Source organism: Nyctereutes procyonoides, unplaced genomic scaffold (assembly GCF_905146905.1).
Source record: "Nyctereutes procyonoides isolate TBG_1078 unplaced genomic scaffold, NYPRO_anot_genome, whole genome shotgun sequence".
In the NCBI taxonomy this organism is placed as follows: Eukaryota; Metazoa; Chordata; class Mammalia; order Carnivora; family Canidae; genus Nyctereutes; species Nyctereutes procyonoides.
Genome location: NW_026575043.1, coordinates 17,033,777 through 17,057,695, shown reverse-complemented (window position 1 = coordinate 17,057,695; position 23,919 = coordinate 17,033,777).

Below are 23,919 nucleotides of genomic sequence, written 5' to 3'. Positions count from 1 at the left end.
AGGTGCCTTTAAAATGCCAAAACGTTTTGTGTCTTGAATAAAAAGCTTCAGATTCCTAGAACTTTCTTCTGTGGATATGTAGCAGCTTATTTGGGTGAATGTGAGTGTTCATTAGGCTTTCTAATTTGTGCAAGAATATGTCATGAGTGAAAACAGCATAAGGGAAAATAATCAGGATTTAGCTCTATTTGTAAGCCTACATGTGCTCTTTTTGAACTGCACTCACCACACACACTAGATTTCCAGCCTTGGAAATTTCTCACTCTTACCTTTGTAGTTTCTTGGGCTCTTACCATATCAATTTTTTTATGTTCACAAAATGCCCTGTGGGCTTTCACTTCCCAAGGCCTTCATCCATTCCAGGCCCTCTACCCAGAATGCATTTTTCTTCCATCTCTACTGGTCAAGACCCTATTGAGTTTGATGAAGCACATCTTAAATATCACTTCTGTGAGGAAACTCTTCATGACTCTTTAGGAGAAGAGTTGACTTCCTAAAGCAACTTATAAACACTAAAGTCCACATCCTAGTATTTTCTAGCCTACTCCCCACTAGATAACAAAATAACAGTAGGCATCCTCTTCCTGTTTGTTTATACAAATACCTAAACCAGAATCTAGTATGAAATTTGGCATTTGACAAATATTAATTGGACAAGCGAATGAATAAATGCATTAAAATAAGTGAAATGGAATAATTGAGCAAATACTTTGAAACTTTTTGTTTTTTTAAAAATGTTTTTAAATTTATTTCTTCATGAAAGACACACAGAGAGAGGCAAAGACATAGGCAGAAGGAGACATGGGCTCCCATGGGGACCCTGTTGTGGGACTCAATCCTGGGATCCCAGGATCATGCCCTGTGCCAAAGGCATACACAAAACCACTGAGCCACCAAGATGTCCCAAATGTTTTTGCTTTTTAAGGAAACTGTGATGCTTGTTTTAAGAAAGAGAGAGAGAGTACATGGGAGTGGGGTTGACGGTGAAGGGGCAAAGGGAGAGAAAAAAAAGAAACTTAAGCAGGTTCCATGCCCAGTGTGGAGCCTGGCCTCACAACCCAGATATCATGACCTGAGCCAAAATCAAGAGTCAGAGCCTGAACTGACTGAGCCACCCCCAGGTAGCCTGGAAAACTGATTTTTTTAACTGTGATAATAATAGTCTGTATTAAAGTAGCAAAGGATTTTGTCATATATAGAGTAAAATTTTTCAAGATTACATGTGTATGGACAGAGAACATGGGGTTTGGTTTTGCAGATGCAATCCCTTACCAATTACTTCAGGGTTGGGTCCTATGCACGTGCTGGCCCTGTGACAGCTGCCTAAAGGAAAAGACATGGGGTTTTTTCCCCAGATGAGTCCTATGGCTGCTGGAGTGTTCTCTCCAGCAGCATATCTCCCTCTAAGGGCTGCTGGCACCATGGCTTCCTCAGAAGGGATTGGGAGACCTACTTTTTATTGGTGAAAACAGAGTCTTGTAGACTTCAGGAAATTAAAAAAAAACAAAAAACAACAACAACAGAGAGCCATGTTTTCAAAAACTATTAACAGTAAATACATAAATAATAAATTATAAAGTAGGAAAAGCATTATCTCAAAGCAATTTATGTAGTACCATACAATCCTTATTTTATAAAAGTACCTATTTATAATATGTAAGCATCTATGTTTATATTCTAAGAAAAAAGCTTAAAAAGAATTTTCCCAAAATGTTTTTTAAAATCTTAGTGCATATCTTCAGTAAATTACATTTTTCTTTAATAAATTGCATTTTGAAATACAATTCTTTAGTATGTACATTAAAATGCCTTGGTTATGCTTTCTTTAGATTCATTATTAAAACCCAAATAATGAAACAGTTTAAATAAATTTTGTAATAAGCTCAGAATTAAATATAAAGGAAAAATTGCAACTTATTTTTCTTTGACATATTATAGTTATAGTTGACGTTATTCTCAAACCACAAGCAATAATTTCTTTTTTCAAACATGTTTTATAAGTACTGTATGAAGCTAAGCTCTTCTAAGGATTATGTGTGGAGTTTTTATCAGCATTTTTGAGAATCACGCCTTAGGTGCTAATAAATGAAGTCTGAGATTTAAAGGGGAAAATGTGGTGGGATAATTAAATGAAAAGCTCCTGGTTAAAATAGAAAAGAAAGAGGAAAGAAAGAAAGGAAAGAAAGAAAGAAGAAAGAAGAAAGAAAGAAAAGAAAGAAAGAAAGAGAGAGAGAAAGAAAGAAAGAAAAAGAAAAACTCTAATGATTTAAGCAAAAACATCTAAAAATCCACACCCTTGCATGAACATTTAGAAATTATGAACATTTCAGAAGAACATGGTCAAATGGCACATCCCAAATAAAATCAACCAGAGAGAAGCTACATAAACTACATTTCCACTATTAGATAATCCTTTTAATGCATAAATGCAATCACAAGGTACCTTAGTATTTCAAAATAACCACAAATTGAAGAAGCAAGGAATTGGCACAGAAAAATCTGTTCAGAATCCCTGAAAAGAAAACAAAAAGAGTGACAAAATATCCCATATTAATTAGAAATTTCTTTATATGGAGGAATTTATATAGCAACATCACACAGGGAACCAGAGACTGGTTACTAGAATAACATAAATGTTGACTGAAATATGTATCTAAGTTAAAGCAACTGCATAAAGTTCCTGATTTAAAATTTAGAAATAAATGAGCCAATTAGGTCTCATGAAATTTTATTTGCCTCATTACTCCCATTGGATTAACTAATTCAAGCATTTGAACAAATAAGTTATGGATTTGATAGGATAAATGTATCACCCCAAATAAGGGAGCTTATAAAGAGAGTAACATATATAAATGCTTATCATAAATAGGTCCGTTGTTGGCTACACAGACTTACTGCGATTTACCTGTGAATATTCAATAGGAGAAAAATGGGAAATTCACTCTAAAAATAAAAATGAGGTATATAAAGAATTTTAGCATATAAATGCAAAAAAAATATTTGAGCAGTTTGTGTTGTTTAGCTTTCCTATTGTATAAATTTGATTTTGTTTTAACTTTATTTAAGAACATTAAAAAATGTTTTGTTTCCATAATGTCTTCACTGAAAATTCTAATTCTCATTTTGCATTGTTTTTATTAAAAATATGGATGCCAGGCACTGGGGTGGCTCAGTGGTTGAGTGTCTGCCTTTGACTCAGGGTGTGATCCCAGGTCCTGGGACTGAGTTCTGCATTAGGCTCCCTAAGGGAGCCTGCTTCTCCCTCTGTCTGTGCCTCTTACTTTCTCTGTGTATCTTTCATAAATAAATAAAATCTTTTTTAAAAAAATGGATGCCTACTCAATGAGTGTAAATAATTCTATTTGAGACATATTGTCAGCGCTAAAAGCTCTTATAAAAGTTATCTTTCATATTTTTCCCCTCTAAATACTTTGTCATCCAAACGTACCTCTTAATCCATTTTGGGGGAAATAAATAAATAAATAAATAAATAAATAAATAAGCAAGCAAGCTAGGGGGCTAAATATGATGAACCACTAAAGGCGATTGAAATTCATTTTGTTTATCCTTTAATTGTTTTAACAAGCGATTTCAGATCAATGGTGAGATAACGGATATGATAACTTTTCACTCAGATTTTTTTATTTTTATTGTGGGGAAAATATATTCCATCCAGGAATGTGAGAGGGTTCTAATTTGTCTACATCCTCAGAAATATCTCTTTTATATTCCTTCATCTTCTCTCTCTCTCTCTCTCTCTCTCTCTCTTTTTTTTTTTTACTGTAACCATACTGGTATGTGTGAAGTGATACCTTACTTTGGTTCTGATTTGCATTTCCCTGTTGACTAATGATGTCAAACATCCTTTCAAATACTTATGGCCATTTATATGTGTTCTTTGAAGCAATGTCGATTCAAGTCTTGCTCATTTAATTTTTTTGGCTTTTTGTGAATGAGTTTTAGGACTCCTCTATAGATAATGGATATTAAAGTACTGTCAAATATAGGTTTACAAAAATTCTCAACCATTCTATAGGTTGTCTTACCCCTTTCTTAATAATGTCCTCTGATTTTAGAGTCAAGTAATTTGTCAATTCATTTCAGTTATCTAATCTCACTTTGGAAAGTAGTGTTTGATATCATTACCTTCTGTTTAAGAAATTCTTCAATTAGTTCAATTAAACAGGTAGTTATTAAATGTGCTGGTACCAAGAAGGGAGAATACAAAGATAACTAGGAACATAGTCCCTGCTGTCAAAGAACTTAGAATCTTAGAATGTCATCTGCACGCCAAACAGAGAATTTGTTTGACATACACAATAATAAGCAAAGTCGTTTCTGTAGCGCAGCTAGTGTTTTCAGAAAATGACCCAAATCTACAATTATTAAATATGGAGGCCCTAGATTTATAGAAGGAGCAAGAGCAGGAAGTTGAAATAATTAAACACCAGCTTTGCCATGCAATGGCTCTTAGACTCACTACCTAAAGTTGAGGTACTCTAATTTCCTCATGTATAAAATTGAGGCACTGTTTCCTCTCTTTAGCTCGAGTAATTATTGTGTAAGATCACTTGAGATAACAGATGTGAAAACATTTTGGGGATTTAAAGGTGCTATGCAAATGAAAGGTCTATTATTATTATGTATACACATGCACCAATTACTTAGCATCATAAGAGTTGGTAATAATCATTAAGGGGCATCATTAGAAATGTAGGCATGTCTGCACCTTTGTATGCAGTCTTTGTGTTTGTATACGGAGCACACCTGCATTCAGATACATTAGGATGTGTGTTTATTTTATTTTCCGATCAAACTATGCATTTGTCTTGTGGTAAATGCTATTAAAGTTACCAGCTTTCCTTCTGCACAGCCCTTTCTACCAGTGCAAGATCCTGACATTTCCACTGTAGCCAGAGTAAAATGTGCAGACTGAAATTGTTCAGTCGAGTTTTAGTGGTCCTCTTCTAGAAACTGGGCCCTCAGGCCTCTGCAGCCTTTAATCAGCTGTAACTGGAGTGAAGCTGTCAGCCCCTGCTTGTTCTCTGTCAGCTTTAGTACCATTTAGAGCATCCCTGATAAAGGTACAGTACAAATTTAACAGTCAACCTGTGAAAAAGAAAAACCAAACATCTCTTGAACCCTGAAAGAAACTTTCTTCAGCCATGTCATGAAAAATCCATGGGCCGATAACTTCAGTGTTGACAAAACTCACGTCGGTGACACGTGCACAGATAATACAGTAATTTGGGTATATCTAGGTGTTTTAGAACACATGCAAAAATAAAGGAAAAAAGAGAAAAGTAGAAATGAAAAAAGAAAAATTAGGATGGGTAGAGTTTGTGAAGAGAAAAGATAAAATGCCAAGAGAAAGTTGCTCTGGTTTTCTCCTTGAATTGAAAGAAAACCACAGGGCATATTCTCTAGCCACTCCAGAAGGTGGAAAGTACGTGGCTTGAGAGAAGAGAACTGAAATGATAATTCAGTTCAGTTTCTGATAATTCAGAAAATACTACAGTTTTAACAATTCCATCTGAGTTAACACTTCATTATTTGCTGCCTGTGTGAAACTAAGAGAAATCTAGAAGGTTAAAAGATTATTTTTAGGACTCAGTGTTCTCATCTATAAAATGAGGATAGGCCTCACAGAGTTTTGATGAAAATGAAATAATTTTGAGCTTCATAAACTCTAGAGCATTCTACAAAATTTGGTAATTTGCTAGTGTCCTAAGAGGCTAACTATAAACCTACTAAACAGAAATAATTTATTTTTCTAAGAACCCTGATATTAAACACAGTCTTAAATTGAGTTGCTTAAATAGAATATTCTATTTACACTGAGCAGCAGAGTCAGTTGGGCCTATTCTCTGATACCATGGTTGGGCTTGGGCCTATAGGCAGCTGGTTGCTTCTTGGTATGAAAGGGGTGAAAACTTTCAAACTTTTAAAGCAGTTGTTCCCAAAGTGTGTTCTAGAAAATGTTAGTCACATGAAATGAAAGTTTCCATAGTTGTGGGGTAATTGAGTGCAATGGTCAAGAAAGAATTCTTGAGATGTTGTATGGTGAAACTTGGTAATTTGAGTAGCTCAGGGACAGGATCTGTGGGCAGAAAGAGCTACACTTTTGTTGTATGAAGCTGGTGTTTCTGTGATTAGTGCTCAAGGGGGAGGGGACATGCAGGGATTATAAGATCATAAATGTCTTCTTTGAATTTCTACTCATAAAACTACTTTTGCAAATTTTCTCTGGTGCTTATCATTCAGTTCAATATAAACTATTGGTAAGATAAACAGGCAGGAGTGAGACCCTTTTAAAAATGTAGCAACCAGCACATATTTGACCCTTCTTGAAACTCTGCAGGCTACAAGTCAGCCTTCCGGGCTAAAGGTGAACATTTTTCTGTTCCTATCACTTATCTCCATGGTCAAAATATATTTTTATAAATATAATGCATTATCTTCATAATGGAAATATACAACACATTTTAGCACGTCAAAGTTGCCAAGCTGTCCAACAGTAAAGAAACCTGCTTAGTATTTTACAGTTACTCAACAGTTTGCACTCTGTTTTTAAAATTCCTGCTAATTTGCACTCACCTCATAAGGAGGTAGTCAAATAGATCTCCATTCCAATACTGACACCTTCACTTATGCACTCTGTGACTTGATCAAGTTGTTAAATTGCTCGGTTCCTCTTATCTAAATACGAGTAACAAAGGCTATTTCAAAGGCCATGCTTTCATGGGATGATAGATGCAATGCAGTTAGCACCAGTGTTTAATATCAACAGTCAACTACTGTCATTGCTGCTAGATCCTATCTTCTATTCACCAATACAATACATATACGTGTGTGTGTGTTGCGTGTAGGGGGGGAGGGGGAGATCTATTTTGGCTATTCATCAAAGTTTGGACTATTGACTCTTCAAATGTTTTATTTTTATTTTTGAAGGATGACATATCTTTTTTAGAAGGGTGTGTGACACACACTTTTCCTTACTTTATGTATTAAAAGTATGAAAATCTGGGTCCATGAGGCACCTGGGTCCCTCAGTGGTTGAGCATCTGCCTTTGGCTCAGGTTGTGATCCTGAGGTCCTGGATCAAGTCCCTCTGCCTATGTCTCTGCCTCTGTCTCTGTGTCTCTAATCGATAAATAAATAAAATATTAAAAAAAAATCTGGGTCAATGATAATATGTCTGATGAAAATAGAAGATAGGAAGTAGGAGTAAAAATGTTTAGCTTTAACCTTCTCCACAAATAGACATCAATTATCCATGGAAGGGATAAGCATGCTTCCTACAAATCATGTCCATGCATCCTTTCATTTGATTTTTCGTTTATTGAAAAACATGTATTACAGACTTAATTATATGCCATATTTCATGCTAGACAACCAATTCCTTACAAAAGAGGAGGAAAAAGGACACATACTACCTACCCTCATATGTTGAATAGTCTATTGAATAGTTTATGAAATATAAATATAGTCCTTCTTAAAATTCCACATATTTATATAAGGCCTTTTGAAAATTCTACACCTAAATATTAAATATAAAGAAAACACTGGAAATAAATAGAAACAACATAAGGAAGAAACAAGATATAGAGGAAGATGATTGAAAACTGGCATGGGTTGGAGTTAATCTAGGCATAAATCCTAGTTTAATGACTTTTTAGCTCCATGACTCAAGTAATAGATTTAAATAGTGAAGAATCTATTTCTTTTTTTTTTTTTAAGATTTTATTCATTTATTCATGAGACACACACACACACACATAGAGGCGCAGAAACACAGGGTGAGGGAGAAGCAGGTTCCATGCAGGGAGCCCGATGTGGGACTTGATCCCGGGTTTCCAGGATCACTCCCTGGGCCTAAGGCAGCGCTAAACCGCTGAGGCACCCGGGCTGCCCAATAATCTATTTCTTAATATGTAATTGCATGAAAATTAAATAATCGAAAAGCAATATTACTGAGAGAAATAATTCATTCTAAAAAGGTTATATTATGTATTATTTCCACTAGATGACGTTCTGGAGAGGTCAAACTGTGAAGACAATAAAAAGATCAGTAATTGTTGGGGTTGGGAGGGAGGAGAGATGAATAGGTGGAGCACAGTTTTTAGGACATTGAGAATACTCTGTATGATACTACAGTGATGGATACATGCCATTATATTTTGTTCAAACCCATAGAATGTGTAATACCAAGACTGATTCCTAATGTATATTGTGGACTTTGGATGATTATGACATATCAGTGTAAGTTCATCAAGTGTGACAAATGGACCACTTATATGGGAAATGTTGACAAAAGGGAAGCCATGCATGTGTAGAGTTGAGGTATATGGGAAATCTCTAGAAATTCCCTTTGATTTTTCTATAAACCTAAAACAAGTGGTTTTAATACAACAAATTAAAAAGTCTATTTTAAAAAGGGCATAAGACTATGAAAAAAATGTTCAAAATTTCATTAACATTTAATAGACATTGAATGTTAAACAAACATCGAACATCTCCAGTGTATCAGGTACCGTGCAAAGCACTGATGAATAAAAGAAATGCATACTATTAAGGACCCCATAAACAAGTAGAGGAGACAGACAAGCAAGCAAGTAATTAGCATATAATTATATTAAAATGCATAGTGCATAGATGTAGATACAAGTTATAGAAAGATACCAAAGAGGAGATAATAAAATCTTAAAGCAGAATAAAGAAAGATTTCACAGACATGGTGTTATTTAACTTCAGGATCTGAAGATGAACAGGAATTCACCAGACAGGTAAGACTGTGAGAAGAGTATTTCAAAACAAGCAAGTTCTGAGAAATTTCAGGAAAGGATATTGAAGTCAAATAAGGCACACTACTTTAAAAACTACTTTAAAAATTGAATATTAACTCTATAGGCTGGTAATTGTGAATATGTTTCATTTGGCAGTTAATTTCTATTGATTATAAGAGAAATTTCTTTTTCCCTCTCCTTCCTTCTTTCTCATTCTGTCTATCTGTCTCTGTCTCTCTCTATATATAAATACACAGACACACATATATGTATGTATGTATATATGTATATGGGTTTTTTTGGTTTCATACTTCTTGGGGTTATTCTTTATGTTTTTAGAACATTGAACATGTTTGAATAGAAATTACCATTTTTATAGTGAAGATAAAAAAACAATGTTCAGTTTTTCTTTTACCACTAATATGAGACTTGAGAATTTAAAAAGGATTCTTTGCTGTTGTTGCTATAAGAATGAAAAGAAGAATTAAGAAAAATGCTACCTGTTATTCCTCCCACCAATTATTAGAGAAAAGTACATAAATACCAATTGAGAAGTTTGGGATCCTAGAGAAACAGGCTCCTGAGCTTGGGAGCAGATGTGGAATGCTTGGGGATTCCAGAATATAGAGATAGCAAACCACTGAGTCTACGGCCAGCAATTAAGGACTCTTGAAGGTCACACTTCACCATTTGAGCACAATGATGGCAGTTATGAGGAAGCCACACCATCTTCTATAACCATTTGCTTTCCTTTTATTCTTATTAGATATTTCCTCATGCTCCAACACTTCCTTGCAGTTGTTTAGAACTGACTTGTTCAGATACCCTTCTTAATGGTCTAGGACATGTCTTAGCTTTCCTACTCACTTCCACCTTTCCCCTCTGAACAAAAAAGTAAAGAGGCCTTCCTCTTGCTTTTGGAGAGTTAGACATAGAATGGGAAGGGAAGCTGAATCAGAGCTGGAAATGAAGCAAGAACCTGTATCCAAACTTAGGGAGATAAAAACAAAACAAAACAAAACTGTAATCATTTAATAATTCAGCAAAGGAATGTTGGTGTACATGTTTCTATCTGTGGATGCTGCTTTGGTTGAGAAAAGATTCTGAAATAGAAATTTTGGGGCTTTTCAGGTCCACTTAGAATCAAGGAATTATATAATAATCACCCGTATGATGAATAGAAGGGAGAGCTTTAGTGAGAGAGGTCACTGAATGGTGTACCCTTGCTTTTCCCCGAAAAGATAATTCTTTCTGAGATGATTGCACAGGGAGGCAGGAAAGGGAGGATTCTTATTTTATGCCTGAGAAATTGAAGGCAAGAAGTGCTTCAATATTCACCAAAATTATAAAAATAGGAATGGCAGAGAAGAGATTCTATCTTGCAAACTCACACCATTTGCTAGACCACAGTATAATTTTTTTAATTTCCTTTTTTTGGCAGTAATGAAATGTTTAGGGCTTTTTAAAAAAATAACGATTGCATTAAACATCTAAATTTTAGTTATTTTTTCCAGCTGTGAAAATATCCCCAACAAAATATTTTCTTCATTTGTGCCTTTTAAACACTAAGCCTGAAAGAAAATTAAGCTTTTGTTTCTTTGTTTCTTGTTCTTAAGAAAGAACATTTCCATTCCATTTCCATGCTTTTATGTCTTTAAAACAAAATGCCAAACTTTGAAACATTTTTTATAAGTTTAGCTTCTAAGTTAAAGTTTTTAAAAGATACAGTTTATGGCAAGAAATATTGTTTCTTAGTACTGAAAGAGAAGAAAATCTTAATATTTCCCAATATGCTTTGGTTTATTTCTTCCCAATGTACTTTTAAAAATTCCTATTTTCTATCAGAGTTAGGCTTCTTGAATAAAAGATAAGAATATTTTATTTAAAGAGAGTTGTTTGTAGCTAACAAAGCTGTGAGAATTCAGAAAAAAAATAGTTTTGACTGATAATCCACCAATAACAAAGTGATATATTAAACTTAAAAAGATCAGTCGAGCACACCTTTATTTGAAAAGATAAGAAAAATATAATTGGTAATCTTCCCTATATTATCTGGTAATTTTGAAATTAGAATATATCTGTGTAATGGAGATATTCCCTGATGATCAGAAATATGAAAATTTTAATTTATGATATTTCACTAAATAAATGTAACATCACTACCATTTAAAGATCATTCAAAGAAGAATCTATTGATACAGAACTATAGGTGGCATTTCACATTATGGCCACCATAGCCACAACTGTGAATGCGAGATTTTTTTTGTTTTTTAATTGTGGGTAAAGGTGAATAGGGATGATCTTTTCTTAAGATAACATTTTACTGAAGTGAAACATATTGTTGAAAAGAAAGGGCCTGAAAATTGATCTAATATCCCATTTTCAAGAAGAGAAGTAGAAAGAAACAAAGAAACGTACTATGAATATCTTGGTAATTCAAGGCACTGATTACAGAAATTGTACTCAAGAATGCAAGTTTGAGGTGACAGTGCAGAAAGGCATTGTTTCCGAAGAAAGAAGGCTAAAAAGAACAAGTGCAGAATGAGTAGTGAAGGGATAAAAAGAAGAAGAAATTTAGAAATCTGCAAGTCATAAGAGAACCAATAAGAATCAAATATACTCCTCCCTTCACAGCATCATCTCAAAAGGAAACTATTTACAAAATTTCACTTTGCTACTGATAGGTGAGGATGCTTTAGAAATAAAATTGTATACACTGCCAAACTCTACTAAATGCATAGATTCATAGCTACTATAAGATTGTAAGAAGAGAGCAGAAAACCAGTATCAAAATATTAAAGGAACAAACATCAAAAAGATGCAACCACTTAACAGAAGAAATATATCAGAACATTCCAAAATACATTAAGTATCTTCAAACAAGTACTTAGGGGTATGAGAAAAATGTGAAAATATATATAGACTTAAAGAAAGAGGAAAAACTTAGTCAAGAAATGGAGCAAGGATAAAATCATGTCAAAATTCAGTTTTTGAGGAAGAATAAATTGAGATGAAATTTTAATGAGAAGCACTACAAAAAGACAAAAAACCTGGGTGAATGCAAGTGAGATGAAGAAAAGAAATAAAATGAAAAGAGCTGAATAGAAGTCAGGTCAGGGAAAGAAGATCTAATGAATGTATAATCGAAGTCCCTAAAGAAGGGTAGAAAAGTGAAAGGACCCAAAACTAATACTTAAAATTATACTGCAAGAAAAAAATCTGAAAATGAAATATCTGAATCTATTGATTGAAAGGACTCATTAATATTTCACCATACATAAAATTGACTTACTTAACTTGAAATATTAAAAAGAATCAGGTAAAGATAACAAAAATAAATATATAGATAAGTAAATAAATAGAGATTCAAGGCAAAGTAGTAAAATGATTTATAAGTACAAGAGATTTTTGCTGGCATCAAACTTTGTAAAAAATAATACACAGGAGCTTCTGGGAGGATGGTGGATCAGGAAGCACCAGGAATCTCTTCCCACCTGGACCACAATTGAATAGGTAGAAATTGTCTAATGTAATTGTTTTGGAACTCTGGAGACAGTAAAAGTTTACCACATTCAGGGGTATATGGATGGTAAGATATTCATTTTGGTTAATCTCAACTTTTAGCTAGGCAGTGGTCACTCATCCCCACCCTCTAGCCCTGTGTCAGACAGTGTTACTGAGGGAGTTTGCACATAGCCTATGGGAGCTAAGGTGGGCAAATGGAATCCTATTCTTCATATAACAGGAATCTGTCTTCAAATCACCGATCACTGCTTTCATTTCAAAGATGTAGACAAAGAGGAATATGGCCATCATTGTCAAATCCCTCCGGCCCCATTTTTGCAAGTCCCATCCTCTCTGGTTGAAGTGATTACCAGGAGATTTAAATGTCTGTCACACATTTATTTCCCCTGCATTTGTGGGATGCAAAGAAAGCACTCCTACTGAGTGCATTCATAGCTATAAATGTTTACTTTTGTTTTAAAAAATAAGAAATGTGGGATGTCTGGATGGCTCAGTGGTTGTGTGTCTGCATTTGGCTCAGAGAGTGGTCCCATGGTCCTGGGATTGAGTCCCATATCAGGCTCCCCAGAGGGAGCCTGCTTCTCCCTCTGCCTGTGTGTCTCTGCCTCTCTCTGTGTCTCTCATGAATAAATAAATAAAATCTTAAAAAAAAAGAAATGTTTCAAACAAACAACCTAATTACAACTTAAGGAACTAGAAAAAGAAGAATGAATGAAACCCAAAACTAGCAGAAAGAAGGGAATAATAAAGATTAGAGCAAAGATAAATAAAATAAAGAATGGAAAAACAATAGAGAAAAATTAATATAAAACCAAAACTCTGCTCTTTTAAAAGATAAACACAATAGACACATCTTCAATTAGATCAACTAAGAAAAAATGAGAAGATGCAAATTTTAAAAATCGGGACTGAAAGTGGAGGTTATTTCTATTAATTTTACAGAAATAAAAAGGATCATAAGAAAGCACTATGAGGGACACCTGGGTGGCTCAGCAGTTAAGCATCTGTCTTTGGCTCAGGGTGAAATTCTGGAGTCTCAGGGTTGAGTCCCACATCAGATTCCCTGCATCGAGCCTGCTTCTCCTTGCCTATGTCTCTGCCTCTGTGTGTGTGTGTGTGTGTGTGTGTGTTTGTGTCTCCCATGAATAAATAAAATCTTAAAAAAAAAGAAACAAAGTACTATGAACAACTGTACACCAAAAAAATTGGATAACCTAAATAAAATAAATAAATTTCTAGAAATACAAAACATACCAAGACTAAATTATGAAGAAATATATAATCTGAAAAGACATAGAGAGTAAGGAGATGAAATCAGTAATCTAAAATCCTATGGCAAAGTAAAGCCATGATGACTTCACTGGCTAATTGTACCAAATATTTAAAGAGGTAACACCAATCTTTCTCAAACTTTTCCAAAAAGTAAAAGAGAAGGAAAGACTTTCTAACTCATTCTTTGAGGTCAGCATGATTCTGATACTGAAGAAACCTGAAGAGACTACAAGGAAAAAAACTGCACTCTAATATCCCTTATGAACACTGATACAAAAATCCTTAACAAGATATTAACAAACTGATTCAGCAGCATTTTACGAGGATTATACACCATGACCTAATTGGATTTATTCCTAGAATACAAGGATGGTTCAATATATGAATATTAATTAATATAATACATTGTATTAACAGAACAAAGGAAACTGGGTGCCTGGGAGGCTCATTCGGTTAACCGTCCAACTCCTGATTTACACTAAGGTCATGTCATCTCAAGGCCATGAGATCAAGCCCCACATTGGGCTCTGTGCTCAGCACAGAGTCTGTTTGTCCCTTTCCTTCTGCTCTCCCCCTGCTCTCTCTCTCTCTCTCTCTCTCTCTCTCTCAAATAAGTAAATAAGTAAAATCTCTAAGAAAAAGGATGAAAGAAAAAATCCACTGATGAGAAATTGCTGCAGAAAAAGCATTTGACAGAATTCAACAACCTTTCATCATTTAAAAAACACCACCAACAACAACTCAGTAAGGTAGGAATGGAGAACTATCTCAACATAATAGAAGTCAGATGTAAACTCCCAAGTAAACATCATACTCAATGATAAAATACTAAAAGCTTTTCTTCTAAGATCATAAGTAAGGCAAGAACATTAATTTTTGCCACTTTTATTCAATATATTACTATAAATTCTAGACAGAGAAATTAGGTAAGAAAAGGAAATTAAATTCATGCAAAATATAAAGAAAAAAATAAAATTATCTCTAGTTTGCAAGTGCTATGTAGAAGATCCTAAGTATTCCACAAAAAAAAATGTTCAAACTAATAAATAAATTTTATTAGTAAAGAGCATAATATAAGGTCAACACACAAAAATCAGCTCCATTTCTAGCAATGAACATTCTGAAAAGGAAATTAAAGACAATACCATTTAAGAGAATATCATATATAATGAAATATTTAGAAATTAATTTAATGAAGGAGGTGTAAGACTTGTACAATTAAAACTGCAAAACATTGCTTAAAAAATTAAAGAAGTCATAAATAAATGGAAATACATCCCATGTTCATGGAATAGAAGACTTCATTTTAGGATATCAATAGTACTCAAAGGAATCTACAGATGCAGTGCAATTCTCATCAAAATCCCAATGATATTTTTTGCATAAATAGAAAAATCCATTTCATATTTCATAATGGAATCTCAAGGAATTCCAAATAGTCAAAACAATCTTTTTTTTTTAAGATTTATTTATTTATGATAGACATAGAGAGAGAGAGAGAGAGAGAGAGAGAGAGAGAGAGAGGCAGAGACACAGGAGGAGGTTCGAGAAGCAGGCTCCATGCACCGGGAGCCCGATGCGGGACTCGATCCCCGGACTCCAGGATCGCGCCCTGGGCCAAAGGCAGGCGCTAAACCGCTGAGCCACCCAGGGATCCCCTAGTCAAAACAATCTTGAAAACAAAAAAATGTGGAGGACTTACACTTCCTAATTTAAAAGATTCTTACAAAGCTACAGCAAACAGTGTGGTACTGGCATAAAGACAAGCATATAGACCAGTGGAATAGAATAGAGGGTACAGAAACATACCCTCACATGTATGGTCACATAATACTTGACAAGTATGCTAAGACTTCTCAGGAAAGGACAGTCCTTCCAACAAATGGTGCTGGGGAAACTGCATATCCACATCCAATAGAATGAAGTTATTCCCTTACCTAATACCATATACAAAAATTAACTTAAAATAGATTAGAGACCTAAATATAAGAGCTAAAACTATAAAACTCTTAGTAGAAAAGAAAGGGTAAACGTCACAACATTGGATTTGACAATGATTTCTTGGATTCAGCACCTGCATTTGTGGGATGCAGAGAAAGCACTCCTACTGGATGCATTCATAGCTATAAATGCTTACTCTTGTTTTAAAAAATAAGAAATGTGGGATGTCTGGATGGCTCAGTGGTTGTGTGTCTGCATTTGGCTCAGAGAGTGGTCCCATGGTCCTGGGATTGAGTCCCATGTCAGGCTCCCCAGAGGGAACAAAAGAAAAAGAAAACAGAGAAAATAAGCTGTATTTAAAAAATTAAACTCTGCCTCAAAAGACACTCCACTAGAGTAAAAAGGCAACTCGCATAATGGGAGAGAATATTTGTAAACTGTATATCTCATAAGAGATTAGTATCAGGAATACATACAGAACTCTTAAAACTTGATACCCAAAGAAAACAAACAATGTGATTCAAAAAAAGGTGAAAGACTTGAACAGACATTTCTCTAAAGGCAGACAAAGAGCCAATAAGCACATGAAAAAGTGCACAAGTGCTCAACACTGCTAATGCTTAAGAAATGCATAGCAAGGGCAGCCTGGATGGCTCAGCAGTTTAGCTCTGCCTTCAGCCCAGGGTGTGATCCTGGAGACCTGGGATCAAGTACCACGTCGGGCTCCCTGCATGGACCCTGCTTTTTCCTCTGCTTGTTGCACTGCCTCTCTCTCTCTCTCTCTCTGTTATAAATAAATAAATAAATAAATAAATAAATAAATAAATAAATAAATGCAAAAGAAAACCACAATGAGATTGCCACTTCATATGCATTAGAATGGCTTATATACATATTAAAAACAACAATGACAACAACAAACTCCAAAACACCAGAAAATAGAAAGTGTTGGTGGAGATGGTGAGAAATTGAAACCCTGTCATTATAGGTGGAAATATAAAATGACACAGCCAGTATGGAAGTCTCTCAAAAAATAAAAATAGAATTATCCTATGATCCCTGGGTATATATTAAAAAGAACTGAAAGCAAAGTCTTTAAGAGATACTTGTGATCAGTTCAGCAATTGACAAATGGATAAGGAAAATATGGTAGATACATACAAAGGGATATTACTGAACCTTAAAAAGGAAGGAAATTCTGACACATGCTACAAGATAAATAAATTTTGAAGATACCATGTTAAGCAAACTAAGCCAGTCATAGAAAGATAAATACTGTAGGATTCTACCTACGTGAGTATTTACAGTGGTCAAAATCATAGAGGCAGAAAGGAGAACAATGGCTGCCAGGGGCTAGAGGTGGGGGGGATGAGAAGTTATAGTTTAATAGGTATATAGTTTCAGTTTTACAATATAAAAATAATTGTACAAATGGATAGTGGTGATAGTAGCACAATAATATGAATGCATTTAATATGACTGAATTGTACACTCCAAAATGGTTAAGTTGGTAAGTTTTATATGTATTTTACCATAATGAAAAAATTAGAGTAAAGGAGCTTACAGTGCTAGGTGACAATGGAGAAGCATTTTCAAATAACTCAAAGTAAAAACTGTAAATTAAAGATTTTACATTCAGGCACTCATAAAGAATACCAAAAACAAATAAATAAACAAGCAATTAGAAATCAGTTTAAATGAGTTTAAGCATAGAATAGCTCATGGAAGCCTCTTCCCCAAAAAAACTTCTTTCCGAGTTTACTAACCTCCAACCTTCAGCCAATCAAGAGATGACTACGATAATTTTGGCAAACCTACTTCTAGGTGTTTACCCTAGAGGTTCAGTTACAATGCTAAAAAAACCAAACCAAACTAAATCAAACAAAAAACAAAACAAACAAACAAACACTCTATGAACACAATCATTGTAGTATTGCTAATAACTGTAACACATTGGTGCCCATGTAAATTTTCATAAATTTATAAATTTTCATAAATTTCAGTAAACTTTGATAATACACAAAATGAATTGCTATGCCATTGTAATAAAAGGAGAGGTGGAAAGAGAAGAAGAGAATTTGATCTATATGAAAAAATAATAAATCATTTCTGGAATATATTATAAAGTAAAAATCAAAGTGCAAATGAGTTTATGTATGGTTTGCCTTTTGTGTAAGAAAGCCAGAAAACGAAACTAATCAAATTTGTTATCTCAAGAAGTGAGTGGGAATCAGATGAAAGCATTGGAAATTGGGAATAGAAACTTCTATAAGTATACTTTTTCTGTAGTTTTGACTTTTTTATATTTTAAATTTTCAGAAAATCAAATCAAATCAAGATGAATGAGGGAAATCCCTAGTGTGGAATATAAACATAAGCAAATGAACACATTTTAGATGAATAGCATAATCACACCGAAGGGGAGGGGTACAACTAATCGAATTAGCTTTTGAACACAGTATTTTGATTACATATTCTAGAATGAAAGAACAAAATACGTTTTGAACTTCAGTTAGGAGATTCGTTTCTGTGCTGGTATAGACGAACAATTACAAAACCACTTTCCATGTATTCTAGGATTAAGCGAGTGAGTAAACATATAGAGGACACAGGAGTTATACAGTGGAAATATAGAAGACCAGATTGGATTCTACAGTGATGGATTGGAAGTAGAGGTATAAGAACAAACTTGTAATGTTTGTCTCTAACTAGTAGATGGATATAGATGAGATAGACGATGATGATGATGATAGATTAGATAGATAGATAGATAGATGATAGATGTGATAGAAGAGAAAGAAATGAAAGAAAGATAATAGATCTCTATTGATAAATAGTAATGTGAAATGATAGAAACAACAAAATCTTCACTTTGGGTTGTTTTTACCTACTTCCTGTTTAGCCTCTTAACCTGACATGACTTAAAAATTCAAGAAATGCAATTCTCCTAGCTCCATCTTTTCTCTCAGGGATTATGGCCCTTCATGTCTGGATTGATTGGTTGCCCCAACCTCTCACTACTATTCTCGAGAATCCCCAGAATCTGCTGCTATACAGTCACCATCTAACAGACTTCTCAGGCTATCCTCTTCCTAGACCCCAGATTAACAATTGGGAAATATTCTGAAGGGGAGAAGTTTCATGCAGACTACTGGTCTCCCTAGGGTCACCTGGTAGTGCTGTAGGTTAAGCCCTGACTCTTTGGGCTCAGGTAGTGGTCTCCAGATAGTGAGATCCATCCCCGGGTGAGTCTCCTGGCTGAGCATAGAGTCTGCTAAAGTTTCTCTCTCCCTCTCCCTCTGCCCTTTCTCCTTGCACATGCTCTCTGTCTCTGTCTCTCTCTCTCAAATAAATAAATCCTTAAAAAAAAAAAAAAAAAGAATATTGGTCTACCTAAGTGAGCTTCCTTTTTGTCTGGGATCTTGTTCCCTAAAGCCTTAACTGTTTTGGTATCTGTTCATTATCTTCAATGAGACGATTTTAGTATATAATCTAGGTTTATTCTAGTGCAAACTTTTCCACTATGTCCTGAAGCTGAAACTAGAAGACAAAACATTTCACCACTGATTTTTATTTTATTATTACGCTACCAGTGTATGCCAGTGTTGAAGAGTATATGTCCTGAGTTAGATCTATCTTGGTCAAAATCCCAGGTGCATCACTTACTATGTAATGTGGGCAAATGTTTTAAATCTTTCTAAGATTGTTCATATTATCTGTGAATTGAGGATATAATAGTGACTATCTCATAGGAGCATTGTGATGCATAACGGCAATAGTGTACATGATATTAAATAAAAAGTACTTTGGTTGCTCTTAGAGTATAAACACTAAAATTTACCTGAGATTAGTGAAGGTGTCATTCTTTTGTCTTTGCCATACATTGACTTCACATCAATAATCAGAAAAAGAACTACCTTGTGCTTCTAGGACCTTGAAATAGATGAATCCAGAGTGCACAAAAGAGATACATATTTTTAAGTACTCATTCATTTAAAAAATTATGCTTTTTATTTATGCATGAGCTAAATTTCTACTCCACTTTTAAAACCATGCATTGAATAATCAAGTTTAAAAATCATGTCTTACATAGCACATACTTCAAGAATTATGGAACTGTAGCTATTTTATATCATTTTATCATCAAAGATCAGCTTTTTAAAAGGTCATTCATAAACTATACTTAGGGAAGAACTTTGGGAAAAAAGGAACATTGATAGATGTTCTCAAGAGGACTCTGTCCCAAACCTGGTATTATTTCTTTTTTTTTTTATAAATTAATTTTTATTTGTATTCAATTTACCAACATACAGAATAACACCCAGTGCTCATCCCGTCAAGTGTACCCCTCAGTGCCCGTCACCCATTCACTCCCACCCCCCACCCTCCTCCCCCTCCACCACCCCTAGTTCATTTCCCAGAGTTAGAAGTCTTTATGTTCTGTCTCCCTTTCTGATATTTCTCACACATTTCTTCTCCCTTCCCTTATATTCCCTTTCGCTATTATTCATATTCCCCAAATGAATGAGAACATACACTGTTTGTCCTTCTCCGGTTACTGTGGCCAAGTTCAAAAAGGGTGTTGCCTGAGTTCTTCTCTGGGATTTTGATGGAATCTTGTCTCACATTTAGATCTTTCATCTATTTTGAGTTTATCTTTGTGTATGGTGCAAGAGAGTGGTCCAGTTTCATTCTTCTGCATGTGGATGTCCAATTTTCCCAGCACCATTTATTGAAGAGACTGTCTTCCCAAACCTGGTATTATTTCATAGTATTATTTGACTACGATAACAAGAAAACATTGCACAAAATAAAATAAAAATGGCCTTGAAAAGGTAAAGATGATGTCGAGGAATGTAGCATTTTTTTTCTCAGATTTCTTGTGTAGTAGAATTCATAGAAAGTTGGAAAAGGGAATAAAAATGACCGAAGAGTTTGCAAAAGAACACAAGTTTCTAACATGATACATAAAATGAGTGTTTAATGAAGACAAGTTTAATATGTGAAACAAGGAGTTTTCTCATACCCAGGAAAGGAATAAAATTCTTCTGAGTGCATTTCAAGTTTTTACCTGAGAATTTTCTAGAGTACTAATTCTTTGGAAAGAAAATATTATTTTTACAAGCCATTTACCAGATAACTATTGAGATATTAATTGGAAATAACCTGAATCTGTAACCACAGAACTGGGCAAATAGCAACGTATCCATGTTATAATATTAAATAAAACCTAGAGCATTTAATTAGAAGTGTGTCACTAAATGTAAAATCCTTACTTTTTGAACAGAAAAGGAATAGAATGTTGTACCTATTCCATAATCAAAATACGTGGAACTTTGTATTTAATTTGGCATTTTTTTAAGCCAAAGCTTAAAATAAACCATAAAAATAATTGTTAGTATGTAATCTAGGTAGTTTTAACTTTCTTCTAGTTTCTGTTATTGCTATGCTATTATTATGGATTAATAACTTGAAATATGATAATCCTAGGGATAAATAGTGATAATGAGTAGAGGATAGAATAAAAGCTAACTGTTGGAAAAATGTCCTCTCATTATAGCTCATTATATTCTATTACCAGTCAGGCAGCCAGTACCAAGATCTATCAAAGAAAAGAAATATTAAATACTTTTAATTTTTATACTTAATGTTTTCATATCTTAATTTTAATATTAAAATATAATCAAGAAAAAAGTATAAGATTGTTTGTTAACTTACATTAAAATATTTATGAATAATCAGCTGTTTAGCCAGTAGAACTATGTGTAGACCTTTATAATTTTCTATTCAAGTTCCTTACTGTCCTGCCTAAAGATTTTATCTATTACAAAATTGGGAAAGTATCCCTTGAATTTTAATACTACCAGCAGGTAAGGAATTACTATAAGCACCTTATTTTATTAGGAATTTGTTTGCTATAAATTTCAAATAAGGTTCCAGTATAGTGATGTCCATTTTTCACAATGATGAGGAAAGCTAATGGACTACCATTATCTTCATCCTCAGAAACCAACGTTCAAATAGGATTCTTCTGCATTAACCATTTGAAAAGAGGCCTACACATGAAGCACAAAATTTTCATGCTCTCTCATGCCAGAGAAAAGCCAGTTCATCAATATCTACATAGAATACCCTTGCAGAGTTGAGATAAAATAATCCAAAAAGCTAAAATCGTTATACTTAACTTCAGGTCCTTTACATAATGTGCTTAATGAAAATTTGTCTGCCATTGTTTACTAGGAAGAAATTAAGGCAATTTAAATGCAGAATTCTTTACCTGATAAATGACTTGAATCCTAGCTATAAATAAATAAAACAAGTGTTCAGAATCTTAGAGAATGAAAGGTTCCATAAGGACTGACAAATGTTTTAATAACACATGAATTTTTATGCCATTGGTGATATAACTGGAAATCAAAAAGTATATTAAATATGAACAACATATAGAAATATCATAGTTTATCATTTCAAATTTTTTTATTTCTGCATATCCAAACGAACACATGAAATTTGAGATTGAAAACACCTCATTCATTATTCAAACCTTATTTAAAACAACTCTGCACACACCAAGAAAGAGGAATTCTCACCTCTTTCTCATATAGTGATAGAGAAATTATGACTGGAATCATTTATCACTCAGATTGTTTTACAGGAACAATGGAACTCAAAGGCAAGAGCCAAAATAATAAGTATCTCAAATTTTAAGAAACCCCCCGACAACAAAAAGCCATTTGATATTCTACTTTTCCTCTCATTCTGATCTAGTATTCCTTTTCTGGATACTCATATTCCAGAATTCCTCAAATTTCAAGTGATCTTCAAACCAGAATTGGCAGGAGAAACATAGGCCATTGGGTAGCCTCAGATGTTGGGAAACTAAGCAACAAACATAAAAACACTAACATCAGAGCTGGGATCAGTTAGTTCATGAACCAGCTGAAAAAAAGAGGTTAAGACACCATTTATAAAATAATCCTCAACATAAAACATTTTTACTGATTATACAGAAGCAATAGAAGTCAAGAGAGGTGAGAGAAAAAAATATATATAGGAGAAAATGGCAGCAAAAACAGAGTTCTGCAATGAGTATTTCAGAAGAAATAAGAATACTGTTTAGAGTCAATGACCACAACCATTGCCAATTCCGACTCCTGCTTCCAAGGAAACCATGGTGTTATGTGGAAGATCTGCTCACCAGTACTGTTGGGGAATCTGAGTAAGCTGGGTGAGGAGCAAGGGAAACCGAAATGCTTCAGGTCTAGGAACACACCACCTGTCATAAGCAGGCAGCACTCTGTCCTCCCAAACCTACAATGGTTGACATTCAGGAAGGTCTTGGACCAAAATCAATTTAAATGGCTGGTTTTATTTTGACAAGAGAAAATAAATAAATAGTTGGATAGTTTACAAATGTTTCTATCAAAAACAGTTAAATAATGGCTTCTCATTAAAAAAAGTTAAATACTAAATAATCCAGGAAAATCTCTTATCTCATGTTTATCTAAGGTAGTTTCTGGCCTTATTCAGCCCTCTGCCCTTCAAAATGGAATGTCTGCTTCTTGAATTTTTGAGATCTGCTGCTCCTAGCATGGTGCTCTTTGCACAGAAGAAGTGCTAGAGGATGGTGTGTCTGGGTGCTCAGTCCGCTAAGCCTCCAACTCTTGGTCTCAGGTCATGGTCTCATGAGTTGTGAGACTGAGCCCCATGTCAGGCTCCACACTTAGCGAGGAGTCTGCTTGAAGTTTCTCTCCCTCCTTCTGCCCTCACCCTCTCTCTAACATAAATAAATAAATCTTAAAACAAAATGCTGAAGGAGACAAAATGAACAATAAACATAAATTTGTTAATCAATGAATTATTCAATTAATAACAGAAACTCTATTACTGTTTGTTAAATTTATTTCATATCCTATTCATTTGACATTTACTTGAATTGTTAAAATATTATAAATTATTTGTCAAGTGCAATTTACTATCATCATTTGGGACAACCTCCTCTCTGTCCTATAATTTTTATATTAAGATTTTTTTTATTAATTTTTATAATAAGATTTTATTTATTTATTTATGGGGTGGGGGGCAGAGACACAGGCAGAGGGAGAAGCAGGCTCCATGCAGGGAGCCCGACAAGGGACTTGATCCCGGGTCTCCAGGATCACGCCTTGGACTGAAGGCAGCGCTAGACCCCTGAGCCACCCAGGCTGCCCATCTGTCCTATAATTTTATGACCTAGGAAAAAGGTAGAAAATAAGAGTGATTATATCTTACACCTAAGATTGGTATATATATATACCAATATATATATATACCAATATATATATATATATATATACCACCAAACAACTAGTTTCCATGCTTGGTTTGCAAGTAATATAAAATACTCTAATAATTT